Consider the following 13,314-nt stretch of genomic DNA (forward strand, 5'->3'; position numbering starts at 1 on the left):
CCTATATGCTTAGAACCTATGATTGGTGTGGTTTGGGAGTGGAGGCATCTCCTGTTACTAATAGCCTGTTTGTGAACATTTTGTGTTCTATTCCCATGGCTATGGGCTCTGATGTCTTAAATATGCAGAAGAATGTTTTCACTAGAAGAGATAATGACAATCCTATTGTGATGCAGGCTGGCTGGGTCTGAGACCCAGAATAGGTAATGGGTCCCACAGGACCAGTCAACAGTGTTCTGGGCTTCACACTGCATAGAAATCAAACATGAGTCAAAAAGTGAGGGTTTATTAAAGATAGTACAGATATGGACAGAGGATCCAGGAGACTCAGAAAGGAAAAAAAAGTAAGTCTTGTCTTTGCTAGGGGCCTAGGGTTTTTATTGAGGACAGTGGTCTGGTATACATGTCTTCCCAAGTATCCGGGAATAAAGAGGAGTAGGTGTCTTCCATAAGTCACTTATACCCTAAAGCCAGGGGTCTTGATGAATCAGGGATCTTGGAAACATCCATGATGACCCTCTCAAGTCACTCCATTGATGTTTTCTATTATGTTAGAAGGCCCCAAAGAAATCATTAAATCCTTGACCTTTACAAGAATAGCATGTTATCTGTTCTGTAAGGTATAAGTAACGTAGGGGTGTAGGTCCTAGCAAGAATAAAATCAGGAAAAGGAGAAAACTAAACTAAACTAAACCAAACAAACAAACAAAACAAAAACAAAAACAAACACAGAAACCCAACCCACACCAAAACAGCAGTTTTTCATGGGGTCACTTTAGTTTCTCTGTCTCAGTTGGACAGGAAGTTGTGGCTGCCATGTAGCCACTTCTGTCTTCTCACGTCATTGAACCGTCAAACAGGAGAGTTAAACTACTTTGTAGAGTGATTAAACCTGATTTTAAAGGTGAAATTGGTTAGTGAGGATAGGATTGCTGGTAAAAAACAGGTTGTCCAGTTAAATGTGAATTTCAGAGAAATAATAAATGTCATATTTGGGATATATTTGCATTCAATAATGATTTGTTTATCTGAAATTCACATTTAACTGGTTATCCCGTGTTTTTATTTTCTAAATCTAGCAACTTTCACTGGGTTTAAGGAATTGTTTTTCCGGAACCCAGGGAATTCTCACTCAGCTGCTCTTGAACATCCTTTTTTCCCCTTTCTAATGATTTTAGTTCACATACTCACCACCATACAAACAATTGCTATAGCCATGACAAAGCTGCCTGACTTTGGTTTTTCCTATACAGTCTTATATACCAAGAATAGAAAAGTCAACCTAAAATAGCTAACATACCATATCATTCCTCTGCTCAGAAAGCATCAAGGACTCTTCTTTGCTACAGAGATAAAGTTCAAACTCCTAAGCGTCGAATTCAAAGCCTTTCATGCTTCATGCTCTTTTCCCACAACATCCTTAAGTGAACTCCTTAATCCAACTAGGGATATTTTCTTCACTGATGCATGTTTTCTCACATGAACTTATATAAATCGGAGATTTAAAGTTCCCCATTTTTAAAGTTTCTCTTACTATTAAAATGATAAAAAATAACTCCCTGTGAAATAATACAATAAGATAATGTAGATTTGTACTTATTTCTCTACATATTTCCCCCTAAATTAACAGAAATCTCTTTCCTTGGGATCACATTAAACTTGAAATATTTTAGATTATATAAGATTAGATTATTATTTAGATTATATTTTAGATTATATAATATATGTCATATATTTTATATATATATATATATAGATAGATAGATTATATAAATCTATTTAATTATATAAAGGGAAGGTGAGGGTAAGGGAAGGGACAGTTGCAACTGGGCGAAAGCTGTGACCATAAGACTTAAGCACTCAAAGGTCAGGCAGAAGGGTTTTACTTTTATAGAGAAGAGTAAATGAGGCTAGAAAAAAAGAATGTGGGGAAGTGGGATGAAAGTGTGACAGACAGTAGATCACAGACTGTTTCACTCCGAGGCCAGCTTATTCTCAGAAGTGGCTGTTAAAGCAAATTTGAATATTGGCCACAGTTGAGGGACCTGGGGAAGGAGAGACGCTTAAGCAAAGTTTGGTTAACAAGCATTTTGTTCCCAGTGATTGGTGGAAACAAGCAGTTCAGCTAATCATTTATGACACAAGGTTCTGTGTCTGGTCTTATCATAAGTAGACAAGGGGAACATCTGTAAGTCTTATCTAGGTCATAAGGTAAGGATGGTTCTTTGCAGTAAGCTTAGTAAGCTTTTTTTTTTTTTCTGGAACACAAAAGGGTATGGGGGGAGGGTTGGGGGAGATTTCATAACCATCCCTGTTTTTCAGGAGTAGAGGGCTCAGGTAAGATTCAACATTTTTTTTTTTTTTTAATGTTATGTTAGTCACCATGATGAAGTTCTAGTACCTAGGTGAGGTTCGGTAGGCTGAGATCCGGAGCCGATGACCAAGAAAGAATTCTTGAGACATCTTTGGTGCAAAATAGTGGTTTATTAAAGCACGGGGACAGGACCCGTGGGCAGGAAAAGCTGCTGCCCGGGGTTGTGAGGGATGGCAGGTTATGTACCCTGGAGTTGGGGGAAGGTGAGGGGAAGGAAGGTTTCAATGGAGTTTTCATATGCTAAAGAGGGCCTACAGGGTGCCAGGAAGGCCTACCGGAGGCCTTGCCCTTGAGGCTTGATCAATGTTGTTTTTAGACCAGCCATTAACATTAAGATAGTTGGGAGACTTTTTGGTAGGGTGTCACAATCCTGCTATCAATTGTCTTTGTTAGTGAGATTTAGGACATTTGTAAACCAAGGGAGACTCCTGTCTAGCAGGATTGTGAGCTCTGCAAGTTAACTATTTGCTTATTGTTCATGACAGTCAGGGCTGCCTGAGGGATGCTACACGTAGGAAGGAGGGGGAGTGCATGGAGAGGGGGGGGTGCAAGGCGCCAGCTTTTACTTTGTCTTCAGCCAGCCTCCTGCTCCCTCATCAACCATATAGTACGTCATTAATTTTGATATAGTGTTCCAAGATTCATTGTTTACGTATAACACCCAGTGCTCCATGCAATACATGTCCTCCTTAATACCCATCACTGACCAACCTATCCCCCCATCCCCCCTCCCCTCTAAAACCCTCAGTTTGTTTCTTGGAGTCCACAGTGTCTCATTATTAGGATCCAGTTGTGGGCCTGGCTGTTGCCCCACATCCACAAGTTGAGGGAGCAGATCAGCAACAGGGTGTGGGCCTACAGTGACCCCTGATATCCGACACTACCCTTTCTGAGGGTAATGCCTGTTGTTTCCTTTCTGCCTGAGAGGAAAGTTCTCTTGTGGCCAACCTTACAGTGAAAGGAATTCTGGGAAATATGGTTTCAGCTTGGTAAAATGAACCTAGTGAATAAAATTGAAAACAAAGAAACTCAAAAAACAAAACAAATACACAGGAAAATCAGTGTGATTTTGAACAGCTTGAACCATGAGGATAAATATATCCTGGTAAGGAGGTCCCAGTTATACGTAGATTAGAAAATCATAGTAGATAGGGTGATATGTGGATAAAAATCACCATTTATTTCAGAAGCATCTTTGATCTAATTGAGCATAATGTCTTTGCTGTGCCTATGGTACTTACACCTAATCTTGTTAATAGTTATCACCTTCTATTGTAATTACTTTTTGGTGGAATGGGTCTTCCAAAATTGACTTGGATCCCCCCAATCAGAAAATTGTTGCTTTGTTTCTTCACTTGCAAATAAGATTATGCCGTACCCATACAAGGAGTTCATTATAGGCTTGCTGGAAACAATGGTTGAATGAGGTAGTGACTTCTGGAAGGTGGACATTGAATTCAGGACTTGGACAAAAATATCATGACAGAGGAAATAAACAAATTACATAAAAAAAATGATTATTACCTTACTTTTTGCTGTGACTCAGCTTCCTGACCAAAAGATAAGCTGGTACTGGCATTCTGAGTGTGTCATTGAGAAGTTTCCAGAACTGCAGTCAACCAGGGCAATTGCTTTGTTACCAATGGTTACAGTTTATCAAACTCCTTTAAGTCAGATCACTGAAGTAGATGTCTTTTCAGGATGGAGTTTTTTTCAGCATTATTCTTTTGGTGCTTTCTATTTCATTTTGTTAATAAGTACTATACCCAGAGAAAAGTAGTTCATACACATAGCTGCGTGTTTTTTGGAACACCATGATGACACAGTGCATCTGTAGTGTGTATGAACCATATTAGAATCACTGCTTTTTTCTCATCCTGAGCCTGGCAAGGCTTCTGCCTTAGTCAAAATGCTATCCGGCAGGCTCTGGTTCTGAACCTGATAGAACCCAGACAAACTTAATTCTCCCTTTCTCCTTATCCTAAAAATCCTACCATACTTATTTCTGATATTTCCATCCCTATCATCCTCCTACCCACTGTTCTTCTCTCATGCAGACCCCTTAGAAGCTTCCTGGTTCTCACCACTTTTTTAAAGAGAATCAGCTGTCCTACACTCTTAAATGCATTGACAGGAACCAAAACCATGATAAAGGCTCTGTTTGTATCTAAATCGTGTTTTCTTCCCAAGTCCCTAACATTCTGCCCCAACCACATGTTGAAAGCCCCATTTAGCCCATTCCAGTCATTGTTTCCAGTTAATTCAGTATCACTGGACTCCATGCCAGTATACTATTTCCATAGTATTTCTGATAATAATTACAATTAAGCATTTAATTTATTTGGCAAATAGCAATAGTGATCCCTAGGCTGCAGGCTCTTTTAAAAGTGATTTTAAGGATGAATCGTGGAAAGCTCACAAACACTGTATGAGGATGTTATGGTTATTCTCATTTTATAGATGAAAAAACTAAAACCCAGGAAATGTACATAACTTCTCCATTATAGCTCTTAAGGGTCAAACTCAGTACTGAAACCTGAGAAATCTGGTTCCAGAGACCAAACTCTTTACCTCTACACAAGGCTGTCCTCTGTGATAATGGAATGAAAAAGAGAAAATTAAAAAAAAAAAAAGTCAGTTACAGGAAATGACAAAAACTGAAAGGCAGATAAAGAAAAAGACCCGCAAAGATGAACAATGACACAGAATGATAGTAATCAGGGAAGAAAAAGAGAAGGAAAGAATGGAGAATGATAGAAATACATACACTCAGAGAGGCAGAAACAGGCTGTCACAAAGACAGCAGCCTAGAAGGAGACATTCAAGTTTGAAAAGAAGTAAACAGCTTAAACAACTGTTAGACATATTAAAACAACTAAACATAGATAAAGCAGCTCACATTTAGACAAATGTAATCTATGAATAAGAATGATGAGGAATAATTTAAAACAAAATGTGGAGAAAGAATCTTAAAATGAGTAGCTTAGCAACAGTAGGCCAGTGACACATTTAAGAAATAGTGGCAATATTCATTGTTTGTGGGGAGACTCTAAAATTTTTCTTTTTTTAAGTTACTTGGTGGCACGTATGCTAACTAAACTTGGAAAGAGACATGATTTAGAACTGAGTGAGCTGTGGTCCCTAAATTGCCTGTGCAAGAGTCATTCCAGTGACACCCTCCGTGTGCTAATTTTAGACCAGAAAAATGTACAGTCTTCTTTGAGGTCACGATGCTCGTTTGAAACTTGGGAACGGGCAGACCTGTAACAAGTCTCCACAGAGGAAGTGTTCTGGTTCCCTCTTCGGAGCAGGGGGGGCACATGTATAAACGGTGTTGCAGGGTGGTCTGGTATTTCCATTTTTCCCCACATGTTCTGTTGCTGCGGTGTGGATGGGGCCGCTGTGAAGCCTCAGCGTCACCAAGCTGGAGGCCTGTGCTACCCCCCGTTGTCAGGTGTGGTCTTTGTTCTGCAGACAGCACAGAAGGAATGGGCAGAGATGACTGCTTATTTTCCCAGAGTCTCCGACAAGCCATTGTGTCCCTCTACAACTGAAGTCTTTGCTCGGCAAGTTACTTAAGCTCCTCCATTCATTCACTTGAACACGAACCAACAATTTTCTTCACAACTTTTTTGGCGTACAATTGAAGTACTGCAGACTACATACACTTGATCCTTATCTGCAATCCCATGTGAATTCACCTATTTGCTGAAATTTGTTTGTTTACCCCCAAATCAATAGTCATGGCACTTTTGCAATCATTCTCAGACAGGGAGAGGACAGAAAAGAATTTGAAAAATTTTCTCTGTGTTTATGTTTCGCCCTCCTAGAGACAGACCCTTTTGGCAGGTCTTTTCAGTAAAACTTTATTCACGTTTTTGTGCTTTTTGTTAGTGATTTTGCTGTTTAAAATGGTCTCCCAAGCCAACTGTTGAAGTGCTATCTGTCTGGTGGTCCTAAGCGCTGAGAAGGCTGTGACGTGTCTAGCCAAGAAAATAGGTAGTTTAGGTAAGGGTTGTTGAGGCATGAGTTTCTGGCTCTGGGTTCAGTGTTTGTGAATCAACAACACAGTACATCCCAAAGACAAAGAGGAAATTGGTGAGTCTGTATGTGAGGCTGTTCCAGAAAGTACTAAAGTCACGTCTATAGATGAAACTATGGGAAATGTCGAAAAGCAGCTACATTTGTAGATCCATAACTGATTGAAAAAGGCATAGCAGACTGTAGTATGGTGAGACTGAAAGCCAAAGAAATTTATGTCAGGAAAATTTAAACCCTCCTTGACTAGTGCTGCCTGGCTTTCATGTTTCAAAAGGCCAAATCACATGTTAAAATAATTAAAGAAGACAATTTAGGTGACAGAAAGAAATATTATTTAACACTTTATGAAGTGGCACTTTCCATTCCCAGGAGTTCAGAGAACTCTAAAGTAAGAGAAGAGGGTTTCCAGCTTTTATAAGAGTCAAACAGGAAACAAGGAAATAATCAGCTTAAGTTGTTTGGCTGGGGTTGCATCTCTGATCTTACTTACAGAGGTCAGAAAACAAGGAAATTGAGTCTAGAGCCCAGAGTTGGCTTGATGTTTGGGACCTCGCTGACAGATACACTGTGCTCTGGTTTAATGGAGGAGTGTTCCCTAAAGTTTCAGGTTGCTGACTGCCGATGTGGTACCCTGAGGAAGGAAGGAGTGGCTCCTCCTTGGGGCTAGAAATTTATGTCAACATGTGAAAAATATTATACTTTTGTATGAGGTAAGTTCGATAGATGAAGAGGCTGTGGAAGAATTTTAAAAATACCTGCTAAGTGGTAATGTGGGAGAACAGATTTTCAGTGCTGAGGTGACAGGCTTATTTGACAAGAATGTTGGCAAATAAACCTATATAATGCAAATAGAATCTTGTTTGACAAAAGTGTTGTGACCAGAGGCTCACACGAACTTAATCTTTATTTCCCCAAGAGCAATAGTTGCATATTCTCTATTTCAGTGTTTGTGACAACTGTATAGAGCATAACTACTATGAAGAACAAGGTTTGACTGTACTTAAAATATAAAAACTGGTCAATTCTCATATATATACACAAATAGGTATATATATATGTGTATATATATGCATATGTTTGTATATGTATGTATATGTATGTATACATACAGGTGTGTATATATGTATGTTTTTATATCTGAGAAATAATCACAAGATAATGAACATTTTCATTATAATCAAAAGTTTACTTGTGCTTTTTTTAAAAAATATTTTATTTATTTGAGAGAGAGAGTATGAGTGGGGAGAGGTGCAGAGGGACAGCAGACTCCCCACTGAGCACAGAGCCCAATAGGGGCTCTATCCCAGGACCCAGAGATCATGACCTGAGCCAAAGTCCGGATGCTTAACTGACTAGGCCACCAAGGCACTCCTCTTGTGCCCTTTTGTAATTCATCCCTCCCTTCACAATCCTCCCATCTCCATTCACTGAATTGTCTTCTGAATCTACAATTTAGTTTGTTCTAGAATTTTATATAAATGTAATATACTTAAATAAAAATCTGGCTGCTTTTACTCAGCATTATCGTTTTGAGATTTTGTCTATGCTCTTGTGTACATCAATAGTTCATTCCTTTTTAATTGCTGAGCACTGTTCTAGAGAATTATTCTACCTATTTGTTTGTTCCTATGTATAAAGGGACATTTTTATTTATTCAGTTTTTGGCTATTACAACCAAGCTGCTAAAAATATTTTTGTATAAATGTTTTGTGGACATAATGTATTAGTATCCTTTGGTTAGATAGCTGGGAGTATTATGGCTGGGTCAGATAGGTTTGATTTTTAAGAATTAATTTTAGCCATTGGTATCTCATTGTGGTTTCTGTGATAATTAATACTGTTGAACATTTTTCATGTAGTTTTTTGGTCATATATATTCTTTTCTAAGGTGACTGTTCAAATGTTTAGTTTTTTAATTGGATTGTTTATTTTTATTATTAAAGTTTAAGATTTCTTTATATATTTCAGTTATATTTCCTTTGTCAGACCATGCATTGTGAATATTTTTCTCTGAGTATGTGGCTTGCCACTTTGTTTTCCAAATGTTTTCTTTCAGTGAGCAAAAGTTTTAAATTTTGATCCAGTTCAATTTATCTGTTTCCTTTTATGTTTTGATTTCTTAAGTTTTAGTTTTCTGTAAGAAATCTTTACCTACACCTATGGTTCTAAAGGGCCATCTCCCTGTCTCTTCACCTAGTCTTCCCTCTGTGTATAACTATGTCCAAATTTCCTTTTCCTATAAGGATTCCAGTCATATTGGATTAGACCCCAGCTTAGTGATCTTATTTTACTTTAATTACCTTTTATTTTTTTAAAGATTTATTTATTAGAGATAGAGAAAGCAGGGGAAGGGTGGTAGAAGTGGGGGAGGGAACCCTCATCAGTCTCCCCACTGAGCATGGAGTGTGATGTGGCACTCGATCTCAGGATCCTGAGATCATGACCTGAGCCAAAATCAAGAATCAGCTGCTTAATGGACTGAGCCACGCAGATGCCCCTGTAATTATTTATTTAAAGACCTCATGTATAAATAGTTACATTCTGGGGTCCTGGGGGTTAGATGTAACTTCAGTATGTAAATTTTAGGGGGACAATATATGAATTTTAGGGGGACACAATTTAACTTATAATAAAATGTATCATTTTTCCAGCTGTTTTAAATTTTTTTATTTATGTTTTAATGCAGCAAGTTGATGATAATGTGCCTGTGTTTGTTGTTGTTTGTTTGTTTTGTTTTATTAGTTCAATTCTGTTTAGTATTCACTTACCTTTATGTCTTTCATCACATTGGAGAAAATTTTGGTGATTATTTCTTCAAATATTTTTTTGTGCCAGTCTCTTTCTCCTCTCCTAATACTTTAATTTTCTTAGGTTAAGACTTCTGATATTTTTTCAAAGTTCTTTAGCCTTTATTAATTTTTATTTCCAGTATTTTTTCTCTTTTCTTCAGATTGGATAATTCTACTGACTATCTTCAAGTTAATTTCTTCTCCATTCTGTCTGGCCCATCTAGTAAGGTGTTTTTATTTGTTTGCTTTACTTCAATTATTGCATTTTCTACTTCTTACGGTTACCATGTGGGTTTTTGTTAGAAGATATTTATTTGCCTTTTGTTATCTCAGGAGGATAGTGAAAATAACTGCTTTTAAATCTGTGTCAGATAATTTGTTCTATCTGTGTGATCTCAAGGTTGGTATTCGCTGATAATCTTCTCCCTTGAAAATTTTTCAGATTTTCCTCATTTCCTTATATGCTGAGTAATTTCAAGTTTTGTCCTGAACATTGTGAATGTTGTAGTCTTTGGACTCTGAGTTGTGTTACAATCCTCTAGATAATACTGATGTGTTTGTTGTAGCAGGCAATTAGTCCAGTTAGGTTCAGACCTTATGTTCCGTTGCCTTCTGTGGGTAGTGGTTCAAATCTCTAAGGCATTGCTGAGCTACTTATGTCTTTCCTGCACATACATGTAGTTCAGGGGTTAGTCTGAGCCCTGTGTGGTGGTTCAAATCTCAGTCTGTTTCTCCAAGCTTTGCTACACTGGTTCGGTTTATTTCCACACAGACTTAGCTCCGATATGAGTCTGAGTCTTGTGAGGATTCATGCACATAATTAGTGGGCTCTCTTGTGCAGCTCCCATGGAGAATGTTTTCCCCATCCTCCAACCTACAGAGGCTGCTTTGCCTGGCCTAAATTTATCTGGGAAGAACTAAAGATGATTTTTACAGCTTTTATAAACTTTACCCTAACCCAAAAGTATAAAATAGGAAAGAGGAAAAGTTGTTTTACATTGGGTTTATTTTAACCAAGTCCATTGTCCCTTATGTTGAATAGTCCTAACTTTTAGCCATAGCTTAGATAATTTGAGCATTTTTTCACTTCAGATTTAGATATTTTTGTGATTTACTATTATGTAGTGATAGATTTTGAATTAATATTTTTATTTAAAAGTTATTTTCAGCATATTTGGACATCAAACCCCACAAATCTTGATACCTTAGGAGTGACCATGTAGACAGAAGAGTCAAGTGAATGTATGATTTTCATATGAAGCCTTTTCTTATATGGAGAAATAACCATTTTTACAGAGTGTTAGGGATACATACTTTCTAAGGTGCTTGACTGACTTCCAAGGACTGAAACAGTAACAACAGGGCCAGCACACATTGGGTGCTGTGTACAGTCAACCCATGAGGATGTTTCATGGTGGTGGGACTCCCTCCACAGAATCTCATAAGTTCCTCTGGCCATCTCTACCAGAACTACTAAGTGCATCCTGTGGAAATTATGGTTCACATATTTCTTTTCCACACTAAGTTCCTTAAGGAGCTTTTGTTATTCATTTTTGTACACCCAAAAGTTAACACGTTTGGCATAGTGCAGAAATACTTTAAGTATTTGTTAAACTGGGGTAAAATGATTGAGAAATAACAAGAACACTTTCCATACTTTGGGATTTATTCACATATTTTCCTGTCCAAATACCACTTTCACAAATGACTGTTAATGATCATATTGAGTAAGTGGGAACTTAATTGAGTGAAATCATAAAGTAAGATTCCTTTTTTCTGTAATTATTCCTGCACATTGACTAGGCTTTTTTTCTCCAGGCTCTGGAACAGATCTTAATCAGTCCTTATGGATTTTTCCAGTTATTCCTAGACAGTTAAAAAGTTCCTGGTAAATGTGCATAACAATGTTACTTCAGGAGGAACATATCACATCGTCTCTGTGAATTTAAACACTTGGGAATTAATTTGAATACATGTGCTTCATTCAGTCTAGGAAGCCTGCACTGAGTTAAGGGAGTGAGTATGGTCAATTTGGTAAGCTCTCTCCGTTTCTCCCTCTTACTTGTCTTGTGACCATTCTTGAATTAGAACAGAAGGGAGAGGAGTAGGAGGCATAAGGATCTACTTTAACAAACGCAATTTTGACCTGACATTTGTGTGTTCAAGTTCAACACTAAATCTTTCTCTCTTGAGATATTCTGATGATTTTCTTTGAGATTTTGAAGACTGTAGCCTGGCTTGCATTAGGTAATGCCTCTTCATTGTTGGGGGCTGTGTTATAATGCCTTCAGCCTCCTCATCCAACAATACCTCTCTGGTGTCTCTTTGCTGAGGAGGGTCTCTTTGATAGAGTCTCTTTGAAAAGTGACCCTAAAGGCAGCTGCCACTTGCATGATCTCATCTGGACTATGGAAAATACTCCTTCACTGTATCAGGAATGGCAATATAGCTTGTTTCCAATATGGTCATCTTGTGACAGTTTCAGCTGTATTAGTTAGGGTTCTCCAGAGAAAACCAATAGTATATATATATCTTCCTTATGATAAATATTTTATATATATGTACATGTTATCTAAATCTAGGTGTATATAATATCTTATTATGTATATCTCCATATAAGCTGCAGACCCAGGAGAGCTGGTGATTTCAGTCCAGCCCAGTCTAAATGCCTGAGAACCAGGAGAGCTAATGGTGTAAATTCTAGTCCAAAAAGCTTGAGAGCTAAGAAGAAACAAGCTTCAGTTTGAGTCTAAAGGCATAAAGAGACTGATGTTCAAGGGTGCCTGGGTGGCTTAGTTGATTAAGTGTCTACCTTTGGCTCAGGTCATGATCTCATGGTCTTGGGACTGAAAGCCCTGCAGTGAGTTCCCTCCATGGCAGGGAGACTGCTTCTCCCTTTCTCTGCTCATGTTCTCCCTCTTTTACTCTCTCAAACAAAAAAAGTAAAAACAAAACAAAAAAACCTGATGTTCAAACTCAAATGGTCAGGTAGAAGTTCTCTCTTACTTATGGGAATGTCAGCCATTTTATTCTATTCAGGTGTTCAGTTGATTAGATGAGGGCTACCCATATTAAGGAGGGCTATAGGCTTTCCTCATTCTATGCATTCAAATGGTAATCTCAGCCAAAAAACCCTCACAGATACATCTAGAAAAACATTTGGCTAAATATCTGGAAGTTTTCTGGCTCTGTCAAACAGACACTTTTTTTATAAAAGCAGATTTTATGTTAGCTATGTCTTTTTGTCAGTTTGGAAGGCCTCCTCTTATTTTGTTCTTGACCTTTGGGGGCTTTAGCAGAAACTTTAGAAAGAAAAATCTTGTAAAATTGTTACTATATGTTTCATATTCTTTAGAATTTACTATGTTTATACACTATTTCTAAAAATTTCTGAGTTCATTTTAACTAACCCCATGTTGTAAAATTTGAAATTTATGAGCATACATTCTAAGAAGGCCAAACCATTAGAGAGCAATGTTACCTTGAATGTTGCTCTCTATTTAGGAAACATTAAATTTTGATAGAATGTCAACGGAGGGAAGATTTTTAAAATGGTTATCTTAAAGCATGAATATGATCCTATTTTACTACTCAAAAAGGAAGAAAATGAATGAATATATCCTTTTGATTACTGTCATTAATATGGAACCCATATTTTCTTCCAGATCCCAGAGGAACTTGTTTGGATGAATGAATTTGATAATGATAAAGTAGACATAACACAATTCAGAAGACATTTCTGTTAACCTCTTATATCTAAAGGGTAACACTTCGAGATTTCTGGTGTCTCTGTAAATGTAGATGTCTGGGAGTTAAAAGCTGAAACAAAACAGGCAAAGAAGAATAATGAATAAAATATTATTTTTGTGGTGCGACAGTATAAATCAACATTCTGTCAGAACTTTGTTAGCACATAATTGATTTATCCTCAACTTTAAAGAATAACAATTCTTCTAAAAATATATAGCTGTGTGAAACCTCTAATTTGGTCTCACGATGCCATTAAGATATGATCACTGTATAGTTAGAACATGGAGATTTAAGTGTGCTTTCCTCACTAAGATAAACATAATGATGATACATACTTTGGTTGACAGCTTATACATTTTT

At 37.4% G+C, this 13,314-nt stretch overlaps 1 long non-coding RNA gene across 2 annotated transcripts in view; it reads left to right on the forward strand.

The window, feature by feature from the left end:
• Positions 1 to 200: 200 nt before the first annotated feature.
• LOC116585121 overlaps positions 201 to 13,314 on the forward strand; it is an 82,213-nt gene continuing 69,099 nt past the window's right edge. For both annotated transcript variants that reach the window (XR_004283472.1, XR_004283471.1), the window contains exon 1: positions 201 to 348. This is a non-coding gene — a long non-coding RNA (uncharacterized LOC116585121). The remainder of the gene's footprint in view (positions 349 to 13,314) is intronic.

This window comes from Mustela erminea, chromosome 2, assembly GCF_009829155.1.
Source record: "Mustela erminea isolate mMusErm1 chromosome 2, mMusErm1.Pri, whole genome shotgun sequence".
NCBI classification, from domain to species: Eukaryota; Metazoa; Chordata; class Mammalia; order Carnivora; family Mustelidae; genus Mustela; species Mustela erminea.